The sequence below is a fragment of the Temnothorax americanus genome, unplaced genomic scaffold (assembly GCF_048541705.1).
Source record: "Temnothorax americanus isolate GAGA-0224 unplaced genomic scaffold, ASM4854170v1 Scaffold22, whole genome shotgun sequence".
NCBI lineage: Eukaryota > Metazoa > Arthropoda > Insecta > Hymenoptera > Formicidae > Temnothorax > Temnothorax americanus.
Window position 1 is genome coordinate 2,977,580 of NW_027509360.1, and position 22,809 is coordinate 3,000,388.

The 22,809-nt window shown below is 38.1% G+C and overlaps 1 long non-coding RNA gene across 1 annotated transcript in view; it reads right to left on the reverse strand.

The window, feature by feature from the left end:
- LOC143898018 (uncharacterized) overlaps window positions 1-22,809 on the reverse strand; it is a 223,763-nt gene that overhangs the window by 127,167 nt on the left and 73,787 nt on the right. Inside the window, exon 3 of the long non-coding RNA XR_013257080.1 lies at window positions 20,687-20,831. This is a non-coding gene — a long non-coding RNA (uncharacterized LOC143898018). The remainder of the gene's footprint in view (window positions 1-20,686; window positions 20,832-22,809) is intronic.

Sequence of the window (22,809 nt, forward strand, 5' to 3'; positions counted from 1 at the left end):
CAACCGTGACTAGCGCGTCGCAGTCGTACACACGCTAATTAGGTTCGCAAATTACAAAACGACAAACCGATTACGTTAAACATAATGCAATACGTCGCGGAAAATTGTTGCGGAATATCGGCGAGCTCAGATCCGATTCAGCGATTTCCCCGTAAATCCCCGATGCCGCGGGGCTCACAGAATTTGTAAACTGCCGTTGGCGATCCGATTCCGACGACGGGTCGATGCGCCGAATTTCTTAACTCTATCACGTAGCGGGAACCTGCGGCGAATATGGTCGGTCTGAGAATTACACTCCTGTCCTCGCGTACGCGACAATCCTGGTAACCCCGACAACATGATGGAGACGGCGTAGACGCGGCTACAATTGTTTTCGCGTACGTGCGTAAAAGCAGGGATTATCGTAATACAGTGCAATTGCAACATTTTTTTATCATCGACTAAATAGCTTTGAGAGAAACCATAAACATTTCCTGATAAATTGCAGTAAAAATTAAACCGATCAACGTGCACGAAATAGGCATAATGTACGTTTTAAACATATTTTCCTACTAATCCTTCTTGTATTTATGAGTTGATTTAAATATTTACAGCGTTATAAATTTATAATGTCAATTTATATATACTTAAACAGGTATAAATTTATGATATAATTGTTAATCGTTTTTTTTTTTTACAAGATTTCGATAAACGTTTCTGAATCATCTAATCGGATTAGATCGATTAATCTGCCACTGTGAAGAAAAATCCTACTATGAAAGACATACATAAAAGCACCAGGAAATAATACAGAATAAAACTTTATAGACAAAATTTCATTAATGAAATTATTGAAGTCCAAGAGACGAAAAAGGCAAAACGGTAGAGGCAACTCGACTCGGCAAAGAACTGGCAGATGTACAGTGTGTCATATAATATGTGGAAATATGCACTCAAAAATCTGGTTCTTTAAAATCGTATAACTGAAAAAATGCGTTTGATATAAAAAAAGATCCATTATGATGCGATCCATATCTAACAATATATAGATTTGAGATGTCGCCAAGAGATATTTTCTTCATATTACATTGCTGCGTTATTTCACGTCCCGGCGTCATATGTTATATTACATCTCGTGTACCATCGTATGTACTCTAATTACAACGGGGAAAAAAAAACATTGATAACGTTGAAAATAAAATATTAGTAAAAATAAGTTTTGATGTCCCCCGTAATAGCCCTATAAATCATCACGTAAAGTACTTCCCACATATTTACGCGACACCCCGTATACCTGCTGTCTGATCTCTCTATTATTCGCCGTACCCCGTTCCCCAGCATTCCCGACACGTCTTCGACTGCGCGACCGACGTTCACGCTGAGAAACGCGAAGCGCTAAAAGTCGCTAAGGTCAATTTCTTTCCGGTTTCAACTCGCGCTTGTGTCTTTCTCGTCTCGCTTTCGCGTCCGGTACACGTTTCATCTTTCCCTCCGTTCCAGCGGCTCAACATAATCTCGGTAGAAGCCGAGACTTGGCCGGAGTACTAATTAAGCTCACGTCTTTCAATTATTCTGCTATTGACAGTCGAGCAATCTAGTTTCGCGGCGCACAAAGAGCAGCCAACGACCCCTCGACCTCTCGTCCGCGACCTAGCTCTCCGCCGCGCCGCACCGACTTGCCGCATTTTGATTCGCGCTTTACCTGCATTTTAAAGCGATGTACGTTCCCAAAAAAAAATTGCCCGACGTCTTCCCGTAATCGCAATTGCGATTGCAAACGACAGAAAAAATAGCAACCGCAATTCTTTTTTCGTCGGTAAGCCACCGATAGTTTCCAAGTTACGTGGAACACGCTCTGTAATGTTCTTCGACGTCAGCAATTTTAGCAACGAGAGAGGTAATCGAGAATACTGTGAGACTCTGGGCTCTCGTTCGAAGGCGTCAAGCTGTTTCGCTTCAATTTCGTTTGCGTTTCGATGGCGTTGCCCAAGTTTCGCTCTATTCGCGCGCATTTCCCGATGAGTGGTCTAGCACACAGAAACTCCGAAAAGATCGATCGATATCGGAATTGAAACATAGGAATGATTGGCTTTTATATAAAGAGAATCACCGCAAATGGGTTTCGTTTGCGTATAAATCGTTAAAATATGATAATATGATAATTAAATAATAATATACAGAATTAATTACATGTACGTAAATCTATCGATCAATTGTTTATATATTAAAACTTTCCGTATAAAATTCAAAGTAGTATATCACGCGCGCGTCTCGAGCAAGAAATATTTTAAACCTCTATCGCTCGCGCACAGAGAAACACATGACGCGTCAACTAAGCCGCGAAAACAACAAAAAATATCGATATAAAGAAACGGATGGATAAATTGTACACGCACGCTGGATATCGAAAGAGGGGCGGCATCGAATCTATTGGTCGATAGTCACCGTCGATAGCGCGGGCCGATGCCGTCGACGATGGCCAGAATTATTGTAACGGCGAGTGACACCTTTGATCTCGTTCCGCGCGGATCGAGAGCGCGCCGAAAAATTGGAGGCGACCGACGCGTTACAAAGCACGACATACGGCACGTCGCCGCGCCGATACGCGCCGACAGTTTTCATATCTCGCGCGATCGATACACGTCCGCCCGAAAAATAATTGACGGACGCGCGCTCGCGGTTAGAAAGATATTAAAACCGATAGCGGTCGAATTGAGCTATTGTGCTTTTGGAATTTGAAACTTTTCGCCAGCGACAATAATCTCGCATACAGTGGCGTAACATACAGGTCTTGTAGATCCTGCACTTATAACAGGAAGTCCGATGTTAAAGGGAGAAGTCCTTCAGACGGACAAAGGGGAAGAAAATGCAGAAAGGAGGAAACAAAAAGACGAGGAATGAAAGGAGAAATAATTATTCTGTGGAAAGCATCTCCGAGTAAATGGATATTTACAAGAAAATACATCAAAATAATTAACACAAAATAAAGAGAGCTAGAGAGAAATAATTTGTGTCAAATAAAAATTGCAATAACGTTCGCTGATTATGTCAGTGCTCACGTGTGTCCGACGAGTAAACATTTGTGTCAAATGCAAAACCGAAAGAGGAAAATACTGTATAGGCATAAAATGCTTCCTTTTCACGTACACGCGGACAATATATCCGATTAAATATGACCACCAAATTTTGTAGCTCTAGACAGGTGTAAATTAAGCGTCACAAACGTAATTCCGCTTTGGATATGCCAATTGTTCCGGGCGCGTTGAAAATGCATGCGCACTTGTTTGCTAAACGTTATCAATGTAATTTATTATTTATCACTGAATATTGGGTTCGGTCCAATGATGATATAATTTGCAAATTTCAATTTATATCACATACATTCTTCAATCCCCATGATTGCCATCATTTTGTTTGTTTAATTACGCGCGAGCATTGTTCCCTGTAATGCGTATATGCATTTTTAAAGTGACGTTATAGGTATAAAGCCTCGTGTAAATTAAATCATTTCTTGCATAAAACGTGCGAGTGATGAGTATCGGTGTTCGGCACCTGCAAAATAAAATTAACAAATTCGCAAGCATTAGGGATAATAATGCACGAGTATTCTAAGCCACCGCGAAATTTTCCACCGAGACTATTATTGTTACAGTTCTCTGCGCGTGTATAATCCAGGAATTAACTACGTAAATCCCTAGCGTTGATTAACAGGTGAAACAAGCACTGCAGGAAACAAACTGTATTTTTTCCCCTCACAAATTATAGTATAAAAACACCGATTTTAATTTCCATTATCTCTCTTGAGAAACATATACGTATATGCGTTCGTATATAGCACAAAAGCCGATATATTTTCCGCCATTATTGCTAATTTCAGATAACACTGTCCTTTTTATTCGTTAAGACCACGTAATTTACGATAATCCTGATCCCGACATTCTATTCTCGCATGTCGCCATTTGTCTTAAACGCATCTTCGCGAATGGGAATAAAAGGACCGTAAATTAAAAGGATTTTTTTTTTAAGAGTTGAAAAAAAAACGGAAAATTTGCAGACGATACTCACTGCATATCATGTCGGTTTTTCTCTTGAGATTAAAATCTAAACCAAGGAAAAATGAAGCAAAAATCGGGAACCGATAAAGAATCGGAATTGTGCACGCGTGTCCCAAATCCACTCGTCACTATAGATCGATTTACAGCGATTGAAATTTTTATAGTAAAAAATGTATTGTAAAAGCGTATTTTTCCGCTATTATCTGCGTGGTTAAAAGAACACATGCGTAAACGCCATAACGCGATGACATCGCTCGAGGGTGTGCGATCTTGAGTAGCCCCGAGCGACCGATCGAAAAAAAACGTCCTGTCGATGTCGCTGTGAAAATTGCCCGATAGTTTCAAATCGATTCTCTACTTTACGACGTGTTCTCGAACAAGCACGATCGGGCCCGTTGCCGCCGCCGCCGTCGTCGCAGCCGCCAGAACTGCATTCGTGCGGATTCGAGAGGAATTTCAACCGACCTGTGAGACCGACGATAAAAGACGAGATTTGCATTCGCTGACGTCACGTTCTGTGCCGATTGCCGCAACCAGCGGTAGTAGTTGCTGTCGTTGTTGCATCCGGCAACTCGTTTTCGATCGAAATAAGAGAGAGAGAGTCGGCCGGGACGCGGAGATAATGCCAGTAACAGGATTCTGTAACTTCTTAACGACAGTTTCGGTTATCGTTACGCAGGTATATATGGTAAAAAAGCTATGGAAAAAACCGAAACTATCATTAAGGAGTTACAGTATCCCGCCTCAGAGCTGTTTTGCTTGAGGCTACATTATTGTTTAGATTATTTGATGATCCTTACATTATTTAAAGTTAAAACATTCGATATGTCAATTCGAGGAACATAAATTAATTTTTTAACCAACCATTTTGTTCATTTTTCCGAATAAAATTATCAGATGGCAATTCTTTGATTAGGAATAATTTCAAGTACAGTAAAATCATTTATAGCAATTTACTACGTCAATCATTTTACTCAATACTAGAAAGAAAACCTACTTGAATAAAAAAAAAAAATTTGATTATTTAACTACGCTTTTGAAGTTTAGAAGTTCGGAAATCACGGACTTTTCGAAACTGTGGTCGAGAGCTGACCTAATCGCACGCCCCGCGCCACTTTATCTAAGATTTTATGTCGTGCCAGAGAGTTATATGGAAAACTTCGTAAGATTATGCCATACGGATCGTAACAACACGAGTGTTAATATTAGACAGTATACCATAAGCCTCAGAGAGATCGGCAAACTTTTGACACTTGCGGGTTACATTTATCTCTCGGCCTTAATGAAGGACCTGTGACTGATGAATATTGTAATGAGACTGGAGGGCTGGTAGGTGATAGCAAAGGACATAACGTATATAAAACGCTTAAATATTAATGTGAGTTTTTAAACGCGATTGTATATAGATATAAGATTTTAGTTTATGAAAGAAGGAAATGTGTGTGTATAAAAACGATCCAATAACTGCCACCTGTCACATTCTAACACGAGCAATGAATAATGTAAAAATAATTATTCAATTATTTCAGTTTCGGATAACTTTAATTATGAGCGGCAACGAAATATTATTTTTTCATAAAAGATCAAAGATAAATATAAGCTGAAGTAATTCTTAAAAAGAAGATTATTTAAAAAAGTAATTCTTATAATTGTGTACCTCACAAGCGTAATAATATATTCTTTCTAGAAACATTATTAGTATATTGAAACTTCAAGAAAGAACATCTGCTCTCCCCTGGACATACAAGCGATGCCTTTCTTCATGCAGAATTCGGTCATTCGGTGTCATTCGTGACATCATCCATCGCGAGATGGAATCTGTACAGCGGTGTGAAACCGCGAAGCCATCGAAGTGGCAATGCATGTCCAAAGGCAGTATATTCTCATAGACCTAGCCCCAGGAGGTGGCTGGCTCTCTCGGCAGTGCCGGGGAGGGTATTTATTTGCATTCCGCCAATTAGCCAGCCATTAGTCGAGGTTGCGGCGACGCAGATACGTGCGCAGCAGATGCGTGGCAAAATAATAACCCTTTTTGCCCTTTAGTACTTCTTCCATTTGTTCTCCGCCTCTTGCCTTCTAGTCTACTTCTCTTTCTAATTCGTACATTAGGCTTCCGCATAGATACAAGAGTGATATACATAATTAAAATAATAATTAAAAATCACGATGTTGTGATTATAATATAATCAAATTTTATATAAAAATTGATCTGTATAAAAGAGATTAGAACAACAGCGATAATAATTACAACACTTATTGTTAAAACGTATATTAGATCTCTAATGTATGTCATACGCTGTTACCTATAATATAGAGAGTGATATATGTCATTGTGACGTCGCTTATCATATTCTACTTTTATTTTCTGAAAGCTTTTATCAACCTCAATGCGGATTTTGCATCGTACCGATAAAAATGTAATTTCTCGTGATAGAATCAACAAAGTCTTTCTGTCTGTTTAAATTCACATTTCGCTCAAACTTGCAGGACGGTTTTATTGGTACGGATTAATGCGCAACGTAGATAGTACACGAATACCAATAAGTGTCCGTTTTGTAAAATCGGACACATCGATTCTCCCGTGTTATTAACAAGGTTCCGAAATTTGCATTCCCAACATTGATATACGGTCGGCAAAACTACGTTCGCGCTCGCGATCGTGCCACTGCCTTGCAGCTAGCCTTCGCCGAAGTCCGCGCTGTCTGTGGACCGAATTATACAGTGCCGGGCATTGAGATACAACGGTACCGCTGCCGCTACGTAACAAAGATATGAAATTTAGTCAATTAGAGCACGCCCCGACTATACACCGGCGGAATACAGAAGGGAAACACTCTGCAGTCCTATGGCCAGCGATCCGAAGAGGAAACGGGCGCGGGCGACGCGACATGCGAAAGCGAGCGGTCGCTTAAACAAAGGTGACAATCGTTCATCGTGATTCGCATAATTTCACTTGACGCGCGGTATCCCAACGTGCACCTCCGGTGTCGCGTCTGTCTCTTTACCTGTCGAGTCTCTCTCTGCTGGCCTCTCTCTGTTGGACAGTCCACCGGTAGTTCCGGCGTTTGCGACGCCGCCGCACGTTCAGTGCCGTCCTGAAATTATAAACGAGACGAGTGGGACGCCCCCGACACTTTGTGCTCGCGTAATTATTCCGTGGTGCGCGAGACCTTCGGCAGGTGCACGAATTCCTCTGCGCGAGCTGGACAAGATGCTGCACAGCCGATATTAATTAAAAAGGAATCACAGAAAATATCACGTATATTAATTTATATATATATATATATATATATATATATATTCAGTTAAATATATTTAATATCTAAATATGTGAATATTTATTTTTAATCTAAATATAAATATCCACTTTTTTTAAGCAACATTCTTTTAGAACATCCAAGTTAAATAACAATACTAAATGCTATATATAAAAATGTAATATGCTGATATATAGATATATTAAAAGCTAATACTTCTTTCTCGTGAGTGACGCACGACATTAGACCTGTTCATTTTCGCTGAACTTCTGAACTAATGCAATAAGTTAGAATGAAAAAAATATATTTTCTTTTATTCTAACTTATTGCACTAGATCAGAAGTGCAGTGAAAAAGAACAGACCAATTGTGTCATAATTTCATAAACATATTGCATGAGATTTTTAGTACATACACAAATCCGCGATGGCGTGCTAGTTATTTTTACAAATTTTCCTCTTCATTAGTAATAACCGAGAACAGTATTACACACACTCTACAAGTACCTTTCCAGACTTCAAAAATTATTATCGGATAACGGAAAGTGGATATAATTTGCCGCTGACAATGGTCAGAGTGCCCTATCGAGAGCAAACCAATTAACAACATCATGAAAAGTTGGGTCAAATGCAATCTTTGCGTTATTTGTTACTATCGTTTCAGGTTCCTCTTGATTTTCCAATTGTCACGTAACGCTGAGCATAAAAAAGAATGCGTGTCGCGAAACGAGCGCAATCAAATTTTCTCGATGATTTACGCCTGCCGCGCTACTCCCTGGGGCGAATCAATTTTGGAAGAGTGAGAAGTGGCGACAAATAAAGCGAGAGAGATATCGGGGGTAAAACGGGGGATGGGACAGGGAAAGCGAAAGAGAGAAATGCAGAGAGAAAGCGCGAGAGAGTTGAAGCGTGTATAATGGCCTCGCCGGGGAGGTCCGCCACATCGTGATGCGATAGCGACAATCTGCATTAATGCGTTTCTCGGCCATTGGCCAGAACTACTAAATATTAGGTCGAAATACACGCAGACATCGCTATTAACATGTCTGATGGGCAATTTCCGGCGAAAGCCGAGCGCGATGAGTACTCGGTGGCTGAAGAGTCGCATATTGCGTCGAGACAGCCGCGTCTGTTCGAAGGCGAGCTCGGCAAGAAAACGCGGATAAAGCATCACGGTGAGGTAAAGAACAGAGTATAAAGTCGAGACGTGAAGCACTTTATTAACGGCTGTGTCTTGAAAGTACTTGAAAAAGCATGGCGAGCACAGGAGCAAAAATGTCGCGATGACAGCAGAAAAGAACACGAAAGAGTAGAAGACGCGTGACCCACGTCCGATATACCGCGTACGCACGTGTATTAATTGAAGAACAAAAAATAGAATTATTTTCAACGATGCGCGAACGGCTATTATTCGTTTATGTAGAAGAATATTGGTTTCTCCAGTTTTTGTAAAATTTGCCTAAAAAAGAACGAAAATAATCTACTTCCTGGTCATGTGCAAGTATGTAGGTATTATATTTCAAGATTATATATATATATATATATATATATATATATATATATATATATATATGTATATATATATATATATATACACACACACAATTAAATTAATTTAAATATTCAAATTTAAAGGCAAAAGACCGAGAAAAAGTTAAAGTAAAAAATTAAACACAAATATATGAAGTAGAGATATAAATTGTTAGCTTAGTAACTAACAATGCGTAAAACATACTACGTTGAAAATTGAAAGCTCACAATCAGTTAAAATTTGTCCAACATATTTACGACGCCTGTTATCGTAACAAAGTTACATTTGACAGCGGATTTCGGTTCAATAGAACCGATATATTTTGTCGCCGCGCGTAACCGGAAGTTAAATATAATTCTCATCGTGTCGCTATTGCCGAGTCAGCTTATCCACCTGCACGTCCCGCGATCGATAAGTATCATAGAAAAAATTCCTACTGCGTTATCAAGGTTGTCGCGGCGGTCCCAGGAGATTAAAACGCGCATCTGGAGGAGCTCGACGTTCAAATAATCGAGCGCGACCGCACGAAAGAAACGAAATGTTTGGAAAAAACCGCGAAGGCCGCCGATAATGACAAAAGCATCACGACGTTTCATTCGTTTATTCGATAACGCGCGCAGCGAGTCGTGACGTACGGTTTATACGAGCTGGAAGACTGGGTGGACAGAAAATTCGGTGTTGCGGTACGAGCCAGGGCTGTCCCTTTCGGGAGAGAGTGGGAGACGGGGTGTAGTTTTTTTATCTCCCGTTTCCACGGGCGTGCCATTCATAAAATCGGCCGCGAAGTGCGGGCCGACTACTCTATTTTCCGCACGACTTAAAGTCGATATCGCCTCGTATCATTCGCGAATGTATACTGGACAAGATGAAAAATTGTTGTCCCCGATGATCGATTTGATCGTATTCCCAATGATATCGATCCACAGCATAAAATTTGCCCGATCTATACATCAGTAAGAAGTATTTGATCTTCTCACATACAAATTTATAATAATAATAATATTTGATTCTATATATTAATTTTATAATTGTTACATGGTTAACACCACGATTTTTTAATAATATATTTCTTTAAAAATAATAAACAGATAATATAAAAATATATTATTGACTTTTGTTAAAATTTTCTTTTTGATTTAAATACAGTACCTAATAAGAATATTTATATGTGAACAACAAAATATCGGTTTTAATACTTGTGTTACTTTAGTACAGATCAATATCAATAAGCTATGATCTATAGGATTATGGATCTATGAACCTGTTTGCGTGGCGAAATTAGAAAATTGAATATACTGCTTCCGGAAGCATGGTGGTCGACGCAATATTCATTTCGGATTTCATCGATAAAGCATGATAATCGAATTCGCATGCTAAAGCGACGGTGGTTATGAAACTATTAACGCGTCGTAGTCGAGTATGTAATTTACAATTATGGACTGTGAGACATAAATCCATTATTAACTGTTATTCAACCATTGTAATACTTAAAAAACAGCAGATTCTCTTTAAAAAAAAAGAAGAGCAAAATAATTTTCATCTTTATTCAAATTGTTAATTGGAATAGCAGATATCTATTCCCTCTCTCTCTCTCTCTCTCTCTCTCTCTCTCTCTCTCTCTCTCTCTCTCTCTCCTCTCTTACTACGAGAAAAGTGGATTTACCTCTGTACTGCGCGTGCTTGCCTCACAGCAGCAAACGGAAAACTTTCAACTTTGCAAGTTCTACAAGATTCATGCTGCGTTAATTCTTATAGAAACGTGACGTTGCCCTTAACGTACAAAGAGTGTTTAAGTTTCACCGCAGCGATATTGAAAAATGTTAAATTTAGTTCCGGATCGCTTACCATTACACTCATTATAAGGTAGAACAGAGAATTAAAAAAATATAAACGCAAGTTTTGATAAAAAGACATTTAAAATTTTAATTTGAGTTTTAGTCAAATGTGACACTTTATTTAGATCATGGTTGAATTCTCTAAAATAACATTGACTTTTAGCTATGTGCTTACGTACAGTTAATTTGTGATTAATGTATCAAAACTTCGTTACGTCACAAACAAGTACTAAGAAGTACTAAGAAGTACTAACAAAAGAAGTTAAGAAAGATTCCGTGAAAGATTTTCTGAACAGAAAATATTTCTTAATCAGAACTCGTCATTCCAAAACTTTAAAATTGTTTTTTTTTATTAAAAAATTTTGTTTATTATATTATTAATCCTAACCATTACTTGCAAAAAAAATTTTTTTATTTTTTTTATAGTATTCAGAATATTTTGACATCAAGAGACACAGTAGTGTCTCGTGCCAAGTACCTACACGCGGAGCGAGACCGACCGTGACTCTTTTACGCGACGCGACGGGTTGCGAGTACCCGATAAGACAGTCTTCAAAGTAATTAGAAAAAGACGTAATATATATGTATATATATACCATATATAATATCTGATATTTATTATAGCTCATCTCTATTGTTCCTCTCCAGTTTGTCTACTAAAACATTATCTTAGAAAAATACTTTCAGAAATGGAATATTAAAGTTCTCTATATTTCACATATATCTCCTATATTCTACACGAAACATGTTTTCCGTCGATCTTCCTGATTCGGCATTGGCGTGAGATAGAGCGCGATAGCGGAAACGGCAGAATGTGCGGCGCTAAAACCGATAAAACGAATTCTGGAGCGCATCCAACGGCCGCGAATCGAACGAGCCCGGGGTGACGATTTTCTCTCGAGCTCGCAAGCACTACCCGGAGGATCGAACGGCAACTCAAACGACAAATTCGCGTCACTCGGCAAGTTTCCCGAAGTAATGATTAAACTAACGCGAGATGCACAGATTACTTCGGTCGTTGCTCATTCGAAGCGGGAATTAACGAGGTCAGTAAGTCGCTCTTAGAATCGCAACCGGTGCTCGAATTAACGGAGTCCAAAAGCAGTTACATCGATCCGATAATCGTCTTTGAACTTCGAGTAAATTGTCACAGGCGACTAATATAAGGCTTTAATTAAGGAAGGCTTTGCTATCTATTCTCTGTACATCAACTTTCTCCTTAATCTGACTTGTGATTTTCTTCCATTTGCGTTTTCTATATTTCTTTCTTTCTCGATTTCTTATGAAATAAGTGAATTAAGAAGATTAATATTTAATTTGTAAGAGTAGGCCAAGTAGAATAAAGAGGCACGTTTGTGTGACGATTTTCGATTTTTATTATTATTTCTGTACAACTCGATCAAAGTTTCAAACGCGCCTCGCTATTCTTTTCATAACAAGCTACCGAAGATAGCCCGAAATCTGTGTCCCACTATATATTTGTATCTACGAATCAATATGGAGGGGTTAAAGCCATAGTGGTGTAAGTCAATTTTTTTGACAACTTTTTTTCCCTTCTTTTTTCAACATATATCTGCATGTGTAGACTGCATCTGTGAACTTAACTCGATAGGGTAAAAAAAGTGACTTACACCACTATGGCTTTAACCCCTCTATATGTAAAAGTTAATAAATTTTTAATCTTCAAGCTCAAAAGTAACTTTAAAAATTTTGATGTTACAAATAATAGTTCTTTTTATCTACTTGCTTATTTTTAGATCTAACCAAGAACGATGTATAGAAATTTATGCCTTCGTTTCTATTTTGTATCAGCCCTTCTCTTATTTTGCCTATCCCTATATATATACACGCACATTTCCTGCTCCGTTCTCTCTTTCTTCGTTTCTTGCTCTTTCCCTTTTTTAATTTCTCTGTCGTTATTTTATCTCGACAAACATAATCGGGAGAGGAGACTCACGAAAGCGGCGAAAAAAAAATCATTCGCGCGACGGAGGATCGTAAAGCGACCCTACCGCGAAAGAGGGGAAAAGAATCGATCGCGGCCTAATCTGATTAAGACTCCGGCCGCCATTGGACAGTGACTCGTGCGCACATATCTACATACGTTCATGAATGTGTGTACGAACGTACATGGTATCTGCACGTCAGTGAGGAAAACATAGGGGTCTTTCGTACACACTCCGACGGGCCGCACCCCGTCGTAAATAAAGTCAAATTCGCGACTGTCGCGTTAAATAAAATCGCCCGTATGAATGCGCGTCGAGACAAGTAACGCGAAGTCGTCCGAAACGAGAGAGAACTAGGTTGTTAGTAACATATAGGCGACGATTTCGCTTACGATAAATTCCATATACCCCGTTCCCCCTTTATCGGGCATTTAAATCTTCTGACGCGCAACGCGAGTCTTACGCGCGTTCGAACTCGCACCAATGCAATGTTACGACGCACCGTCGGGCCAAATCGTTAATCCGCGCGGACAAATGTTCGACAATAAAACCACGTAGTATGATGGAAAAACGTGGAGAGTCAGTTATGGAAAAATGGCATTTTGCACGGCCCAGGTTTCCTATATTTTTAATAGGCATACGAGGAGAAACAGTATATGGAAATAGATTTTTTAAAAATATAAAATCACTTGTAATTAGCAATGTTCATGCATACAAAGTAATTTAAAAAGTTTTCCTAAATCTCCATTTTCTTAAATCATTCGTAACATACAATCTAACACTATTTGAAAAAAATCTGTACCTACACCGTTGGTTACCTTCAAAAGTGTGGATCTTTATTTTCTAAAAATTTAACTTTCAGGGCTTTTGTTCGTCTAAATAGGCCGTTACTAAGTCGAGGAAAGTCGAGCGAACTAATTCGGAGAGTCGTAAAGCGCGCTTCTAGCAGAAATGCGAAGCCCGAGTTTCTTACGCGTGTGCACTGAGGCTTAAACGACGACGTGAATTCGGAAAGTCGCGATACTATTCTGACATAATTGAATGAAGAGATAGAACGTATTTAAACGTAACCGTATTAACGTAACGCATAATTTGCTTTCTCTCTTACTCTTCCTAACATTTCTGCTAACTATTTTAGCTTTGTTATTTTTTCGATTTTTTAACTATTTTACTACTTATTTTTTTACAAGTCTAAACTTCTTTTAACTAAACCGGAAACCTATCTCTCTTTTTAAGTCTGTCACAATGTTATTTACTTGATTCGGGTATATAGAGGCAATCTGTGATTCGAGGAGAAAGGAACTTCGAGCCAAAGATGCGCGTTATTCGCGAGAAAAGTTTCCTTTCGCGTGAGAAGTGCGAAACTTGAAACGACGACGATCTCGTAGCACGACAAACTGCTAGAGAAAGCTATTAATGATAGTGATGCGGATATGCTGCTCTTATCATCATCAAGCTCAACGAGCGTAATATCATTGCGCGGACGCGATTGTTAAATGATTATTTTCCGCAACAACGTGTTCCACAGATCGTTTCCCACCGCGGCACTGGATCGAGAAAATCCATTCGCAGTCGTACAAGCGTGAAAACCCACGAAACGATCCCATTTATTGTTCATACGGCATGTGTATTCGGTATTCATCGAAAAATCGCTTGCGAAATAAGTTTCGAAACTGAGGCCGGAGCGTACGAATGGAAAAATAGTATGATGAAACGTTCGCGAACTGAGCGAAACGCGAGCGATAACTCGGGGATGAATGGCAATGTCGCTGCACGTCTATAAATCTATTTGCAAAATGATTTCTTTCATCGTAATATTATCAGTGTATCTAACCCTAACAGAACTTTTACAAACCAGCAGTCACTTTTTCTAACGTTTTACTAAAATTATCGTACAAGACATATTTTTTTAATGTTTAATTATTTTCTGTTCCAAATTATGGATATTTGCAAGTTTGTTTATCTGTAAGATTTCAGACAATGTTGAAATCGTGCCGCGATAATGCTATAAAAATATCAATCCTGATTCTTTCAAGTGACTGCCTGATGTAAGATGTGCATAGCGTGCTCGATATCTGACCATCGAATTGTTTTAGAAAAATCTCTTTATCGTTGTTATCAATGGTGAAACGATGGAAACCATTCGACTTCTATTTTGTATAGCACATCGCACAAAACTATCACGTGTCACCGTACACGAAACACTATCCAAATATACGCGTCTAAAATTGCGGCCGGATGAAGGATAGCGCCGTTTTCATCTTCGTACGTGGTACCTGGCGATGGTGAGAATCAGCGATGGTGCGTCTTGCGGCGGTGAGAAAAATTTCTTCACGTGGATGAAAGCGACGATATTGAATGCAGAGCAATATACGGGATATTCTAGTTTATCCTTTCATCTATATAAGTGGTTATTTTCTGTGGTAAACACAAAGGCGATTTTTTTCTTAATGAAAATATTATTTGGCATCGCGATCTCTGATATTTAATATGATCAAGTCTTAAATTAGAGGATCATTATTCTTAACGCAGAACGCAGTGCACGAGTGATGTTACGCAATTGCTCGCTATTTAACGCTTTCTATTGTATCTTCGATTACAATTGTAAAATAAGTCACGTAATTGCAATGATACGTAAGGTAAGTAATAAATTAAGAACAAAATAACAGATACCAAATGAATGCAATTCCCCGCGAGCGGGCTGTGTGTCGGCACATTAGATAATATCGATTATCAATTATATACGACGCGCGTATCACGGCAACGTATCGCTCGCTTCCGTCGTCGAATTCGGGTTTTCGCAAGCAAATCACATCGGTCGATTATTTGCTATTAATAGATATCTCGTGCGCACAGGTCATACGTCCGAGAATTTAAAGTTCGTGGCAGTTCTTGTGGTAAAAGGTAGCGAGACGAAGCCACGAACAAAGTAAATATTACAGAGAGAACAGCACATTTCTCTGAGCTGCCTGTTTGGATGCTTTCCGTTTGATTGACACAAATTGCTCATCCAAGCTATTTCCTATTTCATGCTTTCAACCGTTACAGCTGTTTATTCAGTTTTCATGCCAGCTCGTACCAACGATCTAATATTTGTTAAACAATTCTTAAGCAATGAGAGTGCCAAAGTGCCATCAGGCTGCCATAAAGCTCGTAAAACTGACAAAATAACCTTGTAGTTTCTCTTGTTCTCATAACGTATTTACGTACGGATCAAATGGATCATAGCCCAAAACGACAAGATTCCGAGAACAGTTTATTTTCAGTAAAAGGTAAATTATTGACTCAGTACTTCGTATATTTCGCGCGATGATACGACCAGTTCTTTGATAAGTAAAGTAAAAATACTACCAAAAAATAATATTGTGACGTTTATTTTCATTCGTTTTGCAATTTTATGTAGGTATTTTATATATTTTATATATTTTATATATATTTTTTTTATATATATAAAATAAAAATTAATTTTAAATCAGAAAATTTTCGTATAAAAAGCTCTATTTGGTACCTACATTCGGAATATTAATCATATGTTTAGATCTCTTAAAAATAATATATATTTAGCGAATTTAATGCTCATAATCTTTTGAAAAACCCTTCAAGTATCGTTGTAAAACACAATAACAAGAATACATTTCGGTTTTCATTGCGCCAAGTACTGATAGGGATCATACAAGTCGAAAAGGCGACAGCGGGAGAGGGATAGGGTCAAATAGGGGCGGTCTTGTTTGTGCACGTGGTGTTACAACGGGGAGAAACACAAGGCGAGGGAGAACGGCTGGACACGGGGCAGACGAACGGACAGACGAATGGACAGAGAGGGTGGTAAACGGGGTCGGTTCGCGTACGCATATAAAATATGCCGAGGCCGCGCTATCTCGCGGCCGATTGCCTGGAAAACTCACGCGAAAATATCGATCCTCGGCCACCTCGCTTGTAATCTGATTAAGCAAGACCAACGGCTCGACCTGACCATAGGTATAACGGGACGGGTGGCGCAGCGCGGTGGAGCGCGCGAGTGTGAACACCCCTCTCGGTGTGCGCGCGTGAGGGTGCAATGCGCACACTTACGCAGCGTCCCGGACCCTCCGCAATGTGATGTATACGCACACCGGCCGTTTCCCGCATGCAGACGTATAGGAACCATGATTCTGATGTTTGCACGCCATTTCACCCTCTTGTCTTTCCTCCCTTCGAACCCGTTCGAGTCCTGAAGGGTCGTAGGTCACGACTGACGAACGAGCCGCGCGAGTCAGTCGTTCCTAAAGCTTCATTCACGCTGTTTGTACGGTCTTTCGGTAGGAGCGGATCGACACAAAATCGACGGAACATTGTAATTTACACGAGATAGTTGCAATATCGACACGCAATATCGTTATTAAAGAGAATCGTTTTGATAGACAATTCTGATACGCATAAAATATAATAATCAAGTTGATTAAGTTATTTGGTAATTACTGTTGAATGAAGTATTCATACATTTTAAAAATAAACTAAATAATGGAAAATTAATTCTTATGATAAAATTCTAAAATAAAATATCAATAGTTGTTTTTTCTATTTTTGTTAATAAGCAGCTAAATTGGTATTTAAACACTTAAAAGCATTAACAACATTTTTTTATCGTTCGACAAATTTTTGTATGACATGAAACGTTTTGTTTTATTTTTCCAATGTAACGAAGATTTACAAATTTATTTTTAAATTTTATTTTTTCGCTTATATCGTTCAAGTATAGTAAAATAATAATTGCTAAATTATATTTTTATTAAAATATTTTGTTCAAATTAATCCATTTTTTTTTTGGTAGTCTATCATATAAATAATTTAAACAAATGAGAAATTTGTGAGTGTCGATCCATTTTCTACCAATAAATACTATAATAAATATAATGAATCAATCAAACCTAACTATAGCTATAGCTGTCGATTGGTTTTTATCGTTTCACTTTTATTATTTTATAAGCAAGAAAACCGGAACGAGTTTCTAGAAAATAACACGATCGATATCGGCGGATGAAACATAAAGATTCTTATATGTGAAATTCTTGACGAGACTCTTGGATAACATCTTTTTTATCCTTGTTGTTTTAAGATGCGCGCGTCTCTATATAGAAACCCTTTGTGGCGACCGGTTCTTTGCAGCATTAGCATTATTGTCAAATAGCATTATTGTCAATACTGAATGTGAATGGTAGCCGCAGAAATAACCACGATACAATAACTAACCGGTCGACAAAGTATAAGGTTTACAGGCCAACTGAATGCAGAAACGCAGTTTAATTTCCATTAAATTTCGGAAATTTCGTGAGCGAGCCTGTTTGCCCCGGGTACACACACCCAATTTGCAACTATAATTTCGCGCATAGTGCGCGGTTCAATTTCGCGTAGCGGCGCGCCTGCGAGTCGTTATAGAATCTATCTACTGTTTTCCACAGGTGATTTTCTACAACCCAATCGACCGTACAACCATTGGTCTTCGCCGTGCGAGCTCCGTAAGTGCTGTTGTATGTTCTTTCCACGTTCAGTAATAAAATATCTGACCCGCGAGGGCGCACAATCTTATTCAATAGTTAGATCCAATTTGAGAAATTTCACACGAAAAGCCGACTATTGGAGAACGTGAGCGCGCATACATGGGAAACGATCGCATCCTCGATTCTCTCGAACGCAAAGCTCGACAAAGTCTCGACCGGTTATACCAATATTGCCTTCTAATCCGTCAGAAATATCGTTCGTGCTCCCCACGTAGACACGTCGGTATCGTATTTGTACGGGAATAAACGGGAAACAGAAACAAAAACGTCACGTCACATCGATAAATGCTTTTGGCGCGTCGGGAAAGAGAAAGAGAGAACAAGGCAAACGGAATTATCTAACATTCGCTTAACTGGCGTCAAACGCGCTCCGAACATGTAAGAAATTCAATCGAGAACGCACGCAAATACTCCAGTACGACACGCACAGTGAGCATGCTACTCCAGATTACATATTAACACTGAAATTAGGTTGTTTCTCATTGCGTACGTAACGCTTGTGCACTATAATACATGCATATAGTGTTCCTGATCTCCTTACTTTCTCTTATCCATTAGGTTTCTCGACTATGTTTTTGAAGTAGGTATACCTATATATAACACTAAAAAAGAACAAGTAGGTATAAGAATTTATTTAAAAAATGCAGTTTATATAAAAGTTTTAGAAGACTTGAAATAAAAGTTTCAACTCTTTATTAAAAGAAAAATAGACTTTTGCGAATATATTACGCGATACTGTGAAAAATATGACGGTCGGAAGAAGAAACAACAAGAAAATAAGAAAAAAGTATTCGCATATAAAAATATTGCAGCCGTTAGAAAGCAACAGATCATACATATTAAAAATGAGCTATATCTTGGATTAAAAAAAAAAAAAGAAAAAGAAAAAATACATACACATAATTATTGTATTTATGATTATCGATTTAATTTTAGTTCTCATCTTTTAACTTTCTTATTTGTTAGCTTTTGCTTTTATTGCTACCAGGCTTTACCGTAGATTTGTAACGTACAGGGTGGCGCATATAAACTGCAACGAGATAAGATTCTACAATACATTTATACAGTAGCGCTAAGGCTGCGATTAAACGAGATATTTCTCCTAGATTCGAAAACCCATCGGGTTGGCAATGTAGTATATGTGCCGCGAGAGACGGAATCACGACTCGATTGGTATACAGGCGAGAACTCCGGACTGTGGTTAGGTGAACGACCTACATATTCGAAACACGAGAGACTTCGATTCTTCTCCTACGGTAACTTCCGGCAGCCACGCGATACGTATGTAAAACGCAAATGCTGATGCCGATTCTTCTCTTTCGAGTCTTGATGCTCGATATAAAAGTGCGTCCAGACTTGTAACGTATCGTATCGCCGTAATGTTACAAATGGTAACACGCCACGGTGTCACGATCCTATTTGCGACGCGACGACATATACAGGATATTCCACGCAAAATGTCATAAAAGCCTTTTTCTCAAGAGGTATCAGGTATACAACGGTAACAAAAATTTCTTTGTTATTTCAAGATTTGTTGGACGACGGTGTTCTATAAAGAGCCGTAACAAAACTTTAAAAGGAAAATTTTGTCGCCATTCTTAACAATTTCCGAGAAAACAGCTTGTAATATTTTACGTGAACCATCCTGTATATACGCAGACCATATTCTGTCCGCCGAGCGAAGGCGGATGTTGGCTCGCTGTAAAAATAGAGAGAAAGAAAGCGAGCAAAGAGAAGCAGACGAAAATTTTAATTTTATAAAATATAATACGTGTTACGACGCAGAGCGCGCGCTGCAATTTTCGTTGATTGATCTATTATTATTAGTTAATTTGTTTATTAAAGCTAATTATGCATATTAACATTTACACAAAACGCATTGGTACGTGTAAATTAAAATAAATGTCAAAGTATTCATGATGTTTAACATAGATTTCATTGATTATTTGGTAATGTTACCAATCCACATGAAGATAACGGTAGCTCGGAATAAAGTTCACGCATGCTCGCGTACCGGCGGACGTATGCCAACACAATAGTCACATTAATCGGTCATCTCCATTATCGAGTCGATTGAGTCATAAAGATTTCAATGGCCTTTCAAATTGACCGCGAGTGACCGGAACACGAGAAGAATGATATAAAATGCATTAACGGTATAGGGTAGCTTATAACAAATTAATGAGCTTTCAATGCGATAATATGATCGACGGAATCACTATTGAATAAATGTCATTGTCGCGTCTCGCATATGCGTATGAAAGATCAGCTATCATTAATAGATCAAAATTCGTTTAAAAGTAATTGGTATGATCGAGACGATACAACGTTTGATTTAAGCATGTTTCAGTGTTGCATGTAAATATGATATCCGTTAGAAAACGAGAAAAAATTATATTAATCCTATAACTTGAGAATCGCGAGCAGAAAAGTAGAAATAAACGGGTACTAAACATATTATAACATATCAATATAACAATATCTATAACACAATCGTTTCATTCAGTAAAAATAAAAAGTATATTCAGATATATAAATATGTTCTTACCTTTGATCGGACCAGAACCGCACCGGCACACAATTTATTTGCGATTTAGGTTTTCAGCTAATAAAAACTTAAGACTCTCGAGCATCTTCCATACTTCTCCCCAGATATTCAGACGATGTAGAAACTTGGTACTTATCGGCGGAACCTGCGAACAAAAACGAGCGTTTTAGTCTGAAATATTACAAAATTTTGATTTGCAAAACTATATCGGACAATAGCAGCGTTGTATGCAACTGTGTGTAAACTTTAAAGCAATTAAAAGCTATAATAATTGATTTCCTCGATTTGATTTATTAAATCAAAATAGTCAACGAAGAAATAGATTTCGTTCTCTCTTCCTGCTTCAGACCTTGTATATTGAACACGTTATATTGTTTGCGGTAAACATGCGCAACACCGCCGTGATTGGACGTCGCGCACGTATTGAATATGATATACAACGTGACCTCGTATGCGCGCAAATTGAACTAATCCTTGATAATGAACCATTATGGCGCGGGGAAACATCGCTCGGCTTCTCGCGATATCGTAGATGCAGTCGCTTGACCGCGCGATTAGTAAGTAACTTAACCAGGAATAGACGTGCATAATCCCTGAACATTTATCGTTTGTTGTGTTATGCAGCGAATCAGTTTCACAACGATGGCGCATACAATCCATGGATGATACACAAGACATTTGGCAAATTGTAATACATTCGACAAATCGTAAAATGTCGAGGTATCTAGATAGAACTATACGGTGTCGAAAAAACGGACATATTTTATTTTTATATTCCAAATCTTTTTTTCTCCAAAGCTGTGCAGACAATAAAAAACTTATTTTATATTTTTACTTATTTGCTTCATAAAAAGTTACATTCTAGCCGGTTATATTATATATTAAAACTACTAACAATTAATTTAAATTGTTATTTTTTGGAGGTAAGCTATCATATATAAAGTTATTGTTATATAATTTCAATAATAGCGTGAAATTAGGCCGAAGTATATGTATATCGAATTAAAATATTTATCGTGTTTCTATTCCATTGTTACTCTTTTTCATTTCGCGACTGATTGTGAGTTTCGTCTTCGTCTCTTTGCTTTCGCCTCTCAGTGCGAGAGAAAATCAAAATTACAATCCAATCTAAATGATTTTAATCTCCCAAATATTTTTCGATCTCGTGGCGGTCGGTTCGCGGGAAAATCATTTTCGCGGATGGAAACACGTAAGCGTTATCGTTGCTAATTGAGTTTACTGCACAACGACCTTTCGACTGTTTTTGGATCGCGATAGCTCGGTGGCCTGTATAATTCAATATGGATATAACTGCGATGTATATCGTAAAATGAGATTGCTATTCTAAAATCGCACTTTATAATGCCTTGTACACGATCGGAGCTTTTTCCACATACATATGTAAAAGGCAAAGGGACAATGTAAAATGCAAATAATTAGATCAAAAATTGAATTTTCTCTCCAAATTAAATTACTATTCTCGATCCTTTTATAGGTAAATGGTCATACTAATGTTATTGAAGCTAATTACAGCTATATAACTGATAATAAACATTTTCACGATCTCATGGATCGGCATTATCTATTCAATAAAGCTTATCAAAGTAATAATCGATCTGATTGATAATAAGAAATGTATTAACCAGTTTATAAGAAATAAAAGTCATATTTTGGTCGAATCGAGATATTATTAAAACAGAGCTTTTTACTGTTAATAAGCTGATAATCGGATTTTGCAGTAATAGTGAAACTGCGAAATCAACAAAGTGAATATCTATCTAATTTTCAATCTATCACTATTGTCATCTCGTCAATTATTATCATTTTAAGTTAACATTACAGCGCACTTCGGAGTTTCATAATAATTGAATTTTCCAAGTATACGCATATATTTGCATTTGCAAAATCATCGGGACATACTATATGTCAGTTTTAGCTGTAGGTCATTTGCCACGATTTTACTCGCCATCTCTGCGTTCTATATTCTATGTCGTGTTTTATTAAAGCAACCTATGTGTCTGCGCGTATGTAATAATATCAGTACATGCAGCGCGATTTTTTAAAATAAGATAACTGTGTAAAACATGGGTTATAAACTAATCATTGAAATATCGTTTCCCTGC